Below are 8,563 nucleotides of genomic sequence, written 5' to 3'. Positions count from 1 at the left end.
TTACTTTCACTGCAGCTGTGGTTGTGTGTCAGTGTAGTATGGTGTTCCTATTGTATAACAACACGTTCGTGCCAACATGTATACATAGTTGTCGGTGCCTTTAAAAATACAATTTTGCATCTAAAATCCACAATTCAGTTCCTGTGGATCTGTTTTGTTTCCCCATTTCTTAGATGAAAACAAAGTCGTCAGCTCAAATAGTTTAATTATACCTGAAATCAATGGTGCCTCTAGTACGGTTATGCCTGTGATGCTGTTGAAGGTACATCCATTCAAACTTTTACCTTCCGACAGTATCAGTAAATCAGCATTTTGTAGGCATTGTGTGGCTTTTCTGTAATTGATGTGTAATTCAGGGACTGCAATATAGAGCAGGAGCAGTTTTATCCCTAATTCTTCCAGTTCTGGCACAGTTAAGGTACCTTATTTTGCCCAAGTATTTGTACCCATAGAATAGAATAGAGTCAAAATGACCTCAGTAAAATGATATGAGATTGAATAGAAAGGTATTATGGAACCTGTAAAGAATACAGAGGATTGGTTAGATAGAATTCATATGTCTTTGAAAGGAGAGATTTTTATTTAGAAAATAGACAATTTTTATTTAGAAAAATAGTTTATATTTCTGACTCTCAAGAGTTGTATGTGGGAATTTTCCAAAGTGCTGTTTTGTCATTGATTTCAAAAGGAATGGAATTATTCTGGTAAGATTTTATGAGAAAAATACTTATTTTGAATATTTTGCTAATGACATAGTGGTGTCACTCTTTCAGTTGTGCACTTTTTCTTTATCCCTATAAATGGCATATCTGATATGAATATATAAAACATTACACTTTTAGGAAAATTACAGCTTCACAGGGCAAGGATGTTGAAGTCTTCATCTGAATAAGAAAAACATTTGATGTTTAAATAAAGACAGACACAGATTCAAAGAGTGCACTACTGGTTTATTTATCCAAGTCCATTTAGGGCTTGTGTGCTGAAATGCTAAATTTGCTGCTACATTTCATGGATTAGCAGGTTTACAGCCTACCTATAGGACTATTTTCAGGAATTGTGTCTGACGTGAGAACTGATAGCTAGAAGATAAGAGGTAGCAAACAACAATTTACTAAAAGCTGATTCACTGTAAGCGTGTGAGCACTCCTCACTCTGTTTCAGGACAGACAGACAGTTTAGTTGAAATCAACACCAGCAATGCCTGAAACTCATCTGCTTGACTGTGTTGAAGTAGGGAAAGGACATACCTTCAGGTGCAAGTGAGAGAGGCTTAAGGAAGATGTTTGAGGGTTGATTATGGGTTTTTTCCCTCTGAAATGGATTAAGAGTGCTCATGGGATGAAACTTAGAGTGAGCAACTTCATCACGCGCTCGTGGGAGCTGAGCTCAAAGCCTGCAAGGGCAACCGCCCTTGCCCTCGAGGCACCTTTGTCCCTGTGCGCTGGCTTTGAACCTGGGCCATGTTTGGAGCTGGCCCGTTTTCTCAGATACTGGGAATTGAGGCCAGTTACTCCAGATGAGGAAGTAAAAGGATGTCTTTAGCCTAGCATTTATAGTAACTGGCTGTTGTTAATTATCTTGTGATGTGAAAAGGGACAAGCAAGTGTTTCCTGCTCGTCTTTTTTGGTAGCTTTCCATGCCTTAGGTGTGAGACAAGCATCTGAACTTTGCTGAACTTTGTAAACAGGAAAGTCTTTTATGACCTTCTTCAGAGAAGGGCGATTTGAGTAATTTGTTTTATTTGTTATAAAACGTCAATAAGTTTATGTCTGATGGTAGAAGACCAAAAAGGCATTTGAAACTTTGAATGTTTTCTTGTGTTGTCTTCTATCAGCTAGTACAGCACAGTAAAACTTTCTCTGATACATTAGGGAAAATTTCAAGGTCAGGCATATATTGCTACTACACTCAAAAGCATAGATTACTATGCATATGCATTGCAAGTGAGTGAGAGATGTTGTGGTTTTGGTACACCATTCAAAATTGACTGTATTTTCTTGTTTTAAAATTCCATCAAAAAGAGAAACTTGGAATTGATTAATGGATTTTTTGATGGAAAAGGAGAAAAAGGTAAAGCCATTCTGAGGGTTTAAGAGTATTCTTGAACTCTGTTGAAACAAATAATTTGGGCTTTTTGGGGAATATATTTACAACTGGAAATTGCAATCAACACAGGGAAAAACCTACAAATAAATGGTCAAAATGTGGGATTAAGCAAAAAAATATGCCCAAACCATTTCATAAAGCTGATAAACTTATGGAACTTATTATTACTATTTTTTTAATCTAAAATTGCCCTATCTGACACTAAGATCTTCTGGGTGATCTGATATAAGTGTATTCTACAGCAGAGACTAAAGAGGTCCTGAAAAAACATTTTTGGGGACAGGGTTGAAGAGAAGAAGGTAGGGAAAAGAAAGGAAGGAAATAAACAGTGAGGGCAAAATGGAAAGTAATGTAAGATCTACTAGCTGTAATATTTTTTCAGTTTCTAGAAAATTCAAATGACTACAGGTTGAAGATTGTGAGAGACATGATATCAGAGTTATGGCTGCATAATCTTGGACTCCAAATGAGATTTGCATTATTTTATCAAAGAAAAGATAATCTGATCTGCCCTAATTCTCAGGAGACAACCCAGCAGAGTTCCCATTCCTCTAGGAATTCCAGGAAAACCTATTAATTAGTCTCCGATTCACAGAGTATGACTCCTCCCCCACTCTGGATTTGGACTCAAAGATCTTCATTAACTGACTCATATTAACTGAATTAATTTCATACATTCCTAATTATTGTCAGTACCCAAATGCAGGCACACTAGATTTACAGAGAGTTGTGGCAACTGCTCACAAGAACGGATTACACAACTTACAGAAATGGGAAATGAGAACAGGCAATTTGTGTGCTTGTGTAATAACCAAATGATCAAAAACGGCCTAAATAAAGAGAATCGATCATCTGAAAGCGTTTTTGTAGACATGCACATCAGGAAAATGTTTTTGCCTGTAGAAAAAAGCCAAGCAATCAAAACAGAATTAGAGCAGAAAAACATGCTATGTGGAAAATCTTCCTTGAAATTTATGCTTTCAGCTCACAGTGTCAGGCCTGCTTTGGCCATCTTTGATGCTTCTTATAGGTATACGAACTTCTTACTTATTTTTGACCTAATATTCCTGGGGTTTTGTTTTCTGTGGTATTGATTTTTGTTGGTTCTTAGGCGGCAGCATTTACATGTTTGTTTTCACAGAGAGACAGAAACCTGGACCAAAAGATCTGTATCACTTCAAATTAAATGGGAGCAGAGGAGCATTGTCTATCAGAACTGTTAGTGTAAGCAGTTGCTTACAGAGTAGCTGGGTTCCTGTACTTAAAATGCACAAAAATAAAAAGCATTCTCTAATTTAAAAAACTCCTTACACCAGTGACTTATTAACAAATAATATATAGCTAAGTCTTGCTGCAAGGCAGATTTTCCTTTAATTTGCATCTACATCTTCATCATAGCTGTCATGCTCTTGGTAAGTATAAAGTTTTAAAGGTAATGAAAAATACTACTATGATCTTTTTTCATTTGGTCTTTGGCAATTACAACTCATATTTCCAGCTCTTCACTGTAAACAAAAGACCAAGAAATCAAAGAAAAAAATGTGGTGTTCTAAAATATTTGCCTGACTTCAGACATCAGGACTTTAAGCAAAATATTAACTATTTTAGAGCTCCCAGTGGAAAGTTAGAAAGTTAGGTATGTGAAACTATTGAAGTATCTATCGCAGGGACTCACATATGGCACATCTCCATATTAAGAGGTTCTATGAAAATCTTAAGAAATGACATCATATGACTGGCTGTGAGCACTATAATTGCTTTAATGCTATCAGCACATATGGTTCTGTTTCTAGAGTCTGGGCCCAGATTACCAACCTGTGAAATTCAGGAGAAAAAGTTCCTTTTTAATTGAATAAGAGTGGGAATGAGTTCTCTATAACACTGCCTTCAGAAACAGTTTTTTACAGATCATTTTCTTGTTGTCAAGTGGGATAGTTACATTAATTCTCTTAATCCCTCCCCATATCTTCAAATATTTCAAATGATATATCAGAAATTTAAGAATAAGTTTATATGACTGCCATACCACCCCATTACTTAAAATAGTATGCTTTGTCTACTTTCTTAGGTGACTGTTGTGAGAATGACATTTTCACAAATATTATGGCTAACAGACCAGATTTTCTGTGTAAGATTCCTATGTGATATGATTTTGTATGCAGTATTATTTTTTTTAAGGATTCAATAAAAATATAAACAGTATGCCTCAAATTACTGATATCTGAATTTGACAAATCTGTGTGCAACTGAAGGTAGGGAACTAAATAAATCAGAGTCCTTTTTCAAAATTTATAATGGGGATAATCATAATACTGCAGCCCATGGGGACGAAGAGTGGCTGTGAAAGACATGAAGAATTAAATTTCTAAAAAAAGTTACAGAAAATAAAATATAACCCTGTAAAGATTATGTTATTCCCTTCTCCCTTGTCCTAATCAATAACTATTGATACAGTTGAGAAAAGATGCTTAACAGCCTGTTTTGTGACTGTTACTCAGGAAACTCATAGATTAAAAAAGAAATTGTAGCAATGTAAGTCTTCCTCCTTTAAACAATGGAGCAAATTTTATACTTTGAGGCACACCTGTCTCTCTAAAATATACTGGGGATCTTTCAGTGGCCATTAGACTGCATGCTGCATATGCACGTTTCACGAATGATGCTTAATAGATTTTCACCTATTAATTTATAGTAAAGAAGCCGTGGTCTTTTAAAACCTTCTGGAACATTTAAAATACAATTATTCAATCTTTTAAGGGACTCTGGGTAATTTTGGTTTAGGTTTCTAAGTGCTTCCTAAGCTGTTCAAACAGCTCCCCATTGTAATGTACTATGAAAATGTAAAACATGATATAAATGCCATGTATCATAATTAGTAACTCACTAGTTTACTTTTATGTGTACATTGAGTATTTTGGACAGGAAATACAGAGAGAGAACATACGTGTACTTCGGAAGAGAATATGTTATGATGAAATGACTTGTTCAGAAGACTCCTTAAAGACAGCGATATAGGAAATGCTTTATCTTAGAACAAAAGCATGGTGACTTCTGAATATTACATCACCAAATGAGGAACCCACAAGCAAGACATAATTTTTACTGTAAGTACCACTACTACAGACAAATACTTAATTTAGTTAAACTTTATAGTTTTTAATCAGTTTCCATAATTTGAGGTGGTGGACTAGAATGTAGAACTAGATTAATTGATTAATAATTAAATCAGAGAAAATGCCTCAATCACATACGTATCTATTCTAAATAAAGATGTCTTATTTTAGTTAATGGTCTTTCTTTCAAAATGTTGATTTTGTAGTAAGGTCTGTTTAGACACAACACTTGTGTATGTACTGAAGATTTGCTCTATCTGAATGGCATAATTTAGGCAAATTGCATCAGTTATCCAGTATGCTGTTACTGAGAATGCTTATTTGGGAAGTGGGAGGTATCCTTAACTTTGGTCTGATCAGAAATATCACTTAAATACTGTGCATATTTATTTACATAGAACAATGTGTTGATTAATTTGGAGCTTGGAGATTAAGAAACGGTTGAATAGACTGCTTTATTAAAAAACCAACACTTAAAACATGCTTTCACTTAAACATATTAGTGTGACTAGTCCCTACTGTGGTCAGATATTGGAAGTCCTTGTGTTTTTATTTGGGAATTATCAGCAGGTATGTAAGTTTTGACTGGAAAGTTTTCTCAGGCCCTGAAGAAAATCCTAGCCAAAATCTGAAAGAGAAAAAATTAATGCTCTAGTGCTTAGACTGCATAAACGAGGAAAATCTGTTTGCAGGTCTCTATCAGACTAGGGACTTGCACTGTAGGTTTCTGAATTAGAGATGAGTCTTTTGAGCCACCACAAAAGAAGCCGTTCTGGTTTGCAATGTTTCCTTTTGTTTTGTGTATTTTTTGTTCTGTTTTTTGTCTTTTTTGTTTTCAAAGAAAACTTTAGAAAATGTCTGCTTCCTTCCAATGTGATGTATGAGTGTTTTTTGTTTGTGAGCAGGAATTTTCTCCTGCTTGGTTGTCTGTAACCCTCACTGAGCATAAGGGTAAACATAATCTGGAGTAGTTGTGTTGGACTGGGGATAAACAATTTATCACCTTCATAATGGAACCTTTAGTACCATGTAATGGAACTTTATTCTTTGATGCAGTTCTGTTGTTTGCAGAGTTATGTGTCTCCTTTGGATCACTGTCTACTGTTCAACATTTCTGAAAGTGAAGTAGAATTTATTTTTATTTTGAATGCTTAATTATGCTGAAATGATGCCTTCCAAAATAATTAACACTTTTCATTTTGAAGGGCCACTTTTCCTTTGAATTAATTAAATCCTTTATCTTATACTCCTTTACTGCTTTAAGGTGTGTACCATGGATGTGAATATTCAGGCTGGAATTACTGATTAAAAAGCCCAGCCTATGGTGATTTCTGCTTGTTTTACTTTCTTTCCTTCTCTGCTTTCTCAGAGTATCAGTGATTATATACTTTCCTCTAGAATTAGTTTAACATTGCTTTCTGAAACAACGTCAGAGGCTTTAGATAACCTGTCAACCATTAGCATTACAGCTGAAGAATGAGTAGTTAGGAAGATTGCTTGGGAATCTTTAGGAAGCTGATGAACTCAAGCATTTAGTTTTAAATACTGAAAACAAACACCACCATCACCACCACCAAGTTATTTTCTATCAATTTTATTCCATGATTCTAAAGAGCATGGAAAACAGCTGAGGTAAGTTATACTGAGGTACCAAGACTGTTTTAGCACCCAAGTGCAGCTGTTCCATAGCCTGCAGCACCACTACAAACTCATGACAAGTGAAGAATACCTTTGCAAAGTCTAAAGGAGACCTCAGGCAGGCAAAATGTAATTACCTAACTAGAATTTAAGTAAGGCTGCAGGACCACCTGGGAAGGAAGGTGTTGCTCACTGTTAGTAGGGTGCCAGGCAGGAAATGTTTTTATATTATTTACTACATAGAATAACCTACAGTGGAGTAAAAATTTAAAATGATAGAATACTAAAGAGGAAAATGTACAGTGTCAGTAATTTTAAACCTAACAATGAAGCATAATGGAACAGAGCCATCATGCTGTATTATGCAATCTGCATTTTATAGAATGTGTGAATATAACTTCAGTTATTTGCTGTCTGTTGGGTGAAATTACACCAACTTAATATTTAAAAACAAAGAGTTCTTTTCAAAAGAAAAGGGAAGGAAGTAGCAACTCTCTCCTCTCTGAAATGGGGGTTTCGTATAGGGGCTTAGATTAGTAGAACAAAATCCTTTTCTGTATCTACCTGTGGCATTAAATCTGAAGGGTATATTGGAGTACATCTCAAAACAAAGTTGGTGCACCACATGTAAGAGGAAGGTGGAGGTAAATATTAGCCATGGGCTGTAGCACAAAACCCTTTTTATATGAAAAACAAAACATAGTGCAAACAAGCCAGCAAGATCAGACGTGATTTGCTTTGCAGTTGGTGTCTAATAGATATTTAATCTGTATATCTTTAGCGTTATTGATGCCGTTTCAGTATTTGCAAGACAGGTGTTGACAGAAAAGCCATAATCTAAAATGAGAAAGGTGAACTAAAAGCAGAAATAAGGAAAAATCATAAACGGCCTAATACCACAAATAGCACCTCAACTTCTTTCTCTGAGGATACTGGAGAAGCTGAGGTGAAAGTCTGTTAAAAGAATGGAAAAGAGAAAATACTTCTGGTATTTCTAAATGCCTTAGAAATAGGTATTATGCTTGAAAGTGGAGGAGAAAAAGTAGAAAGCTGTCCCAGAATTGGCACTCGTTGTTTGACTAACTGTTCACCTTGCAAATATTTTTGGTACATACTAGATCATGCTCCACCCAAATGGATGATGTTTTATTCTTGTAGCCTCTGTTCCATTATTCCATTGGTCTTCAAACTTTCTAGTTTTCTAGATTAGTTAAGGAGCTGCATCAATAAATATAGCCAGGCATTTGTCAGCCTACTACAGCTGTAAGGACTTAGTTTGCAGAGATTATTTAAATTTATGTATGCTTAGTATGTGTGCTTTGTGTTTCTCCTGGCCCTTGGTGAGAATTCTACTGTGGTCAAGATTTCAAACTTGGAAGTATACCAAGTGCAGGAACAGGCGAAAGCTTAAAATTGTCTGGAAGAAGATAATGAGACAGGGTTTGAAAAATATAGTGCAAAAAAATACATGGAAATGAATTCCTAATACCTTTAAAGTATGAAGTCTAAAAGATAAGCAGTACTGACAAAGCATGTTTGAGAAGTTGAGAGGCATTACACTGAGATTAAGTACATTTTTCATACTTCAATTTTAACATGATTGATTGACATAGATAAAATAGATGGTAGTTTAATTTTCTCATATGTATAACTACTTCCCATCTTAATTAATCTGTAATTAAAAGAGGGGATTTACTCCCTAC

The sequence above is a fragment of the Gavia stellata genome, chromosome 2, assembly GCF_030936135.1.
Source record: "Gavia stellata isolate bGavSte3 chromosome 2, bGavSte3.hap2, whole genome shotgun sequence".
NCBI lineage: Eukaryota > Metazoa > Chordata > Aves > Gaviiformes > Gaviidae > Gavia > Gavia stellata.
Note: the sequence above shows the minus strand (reverse complement) of the source record.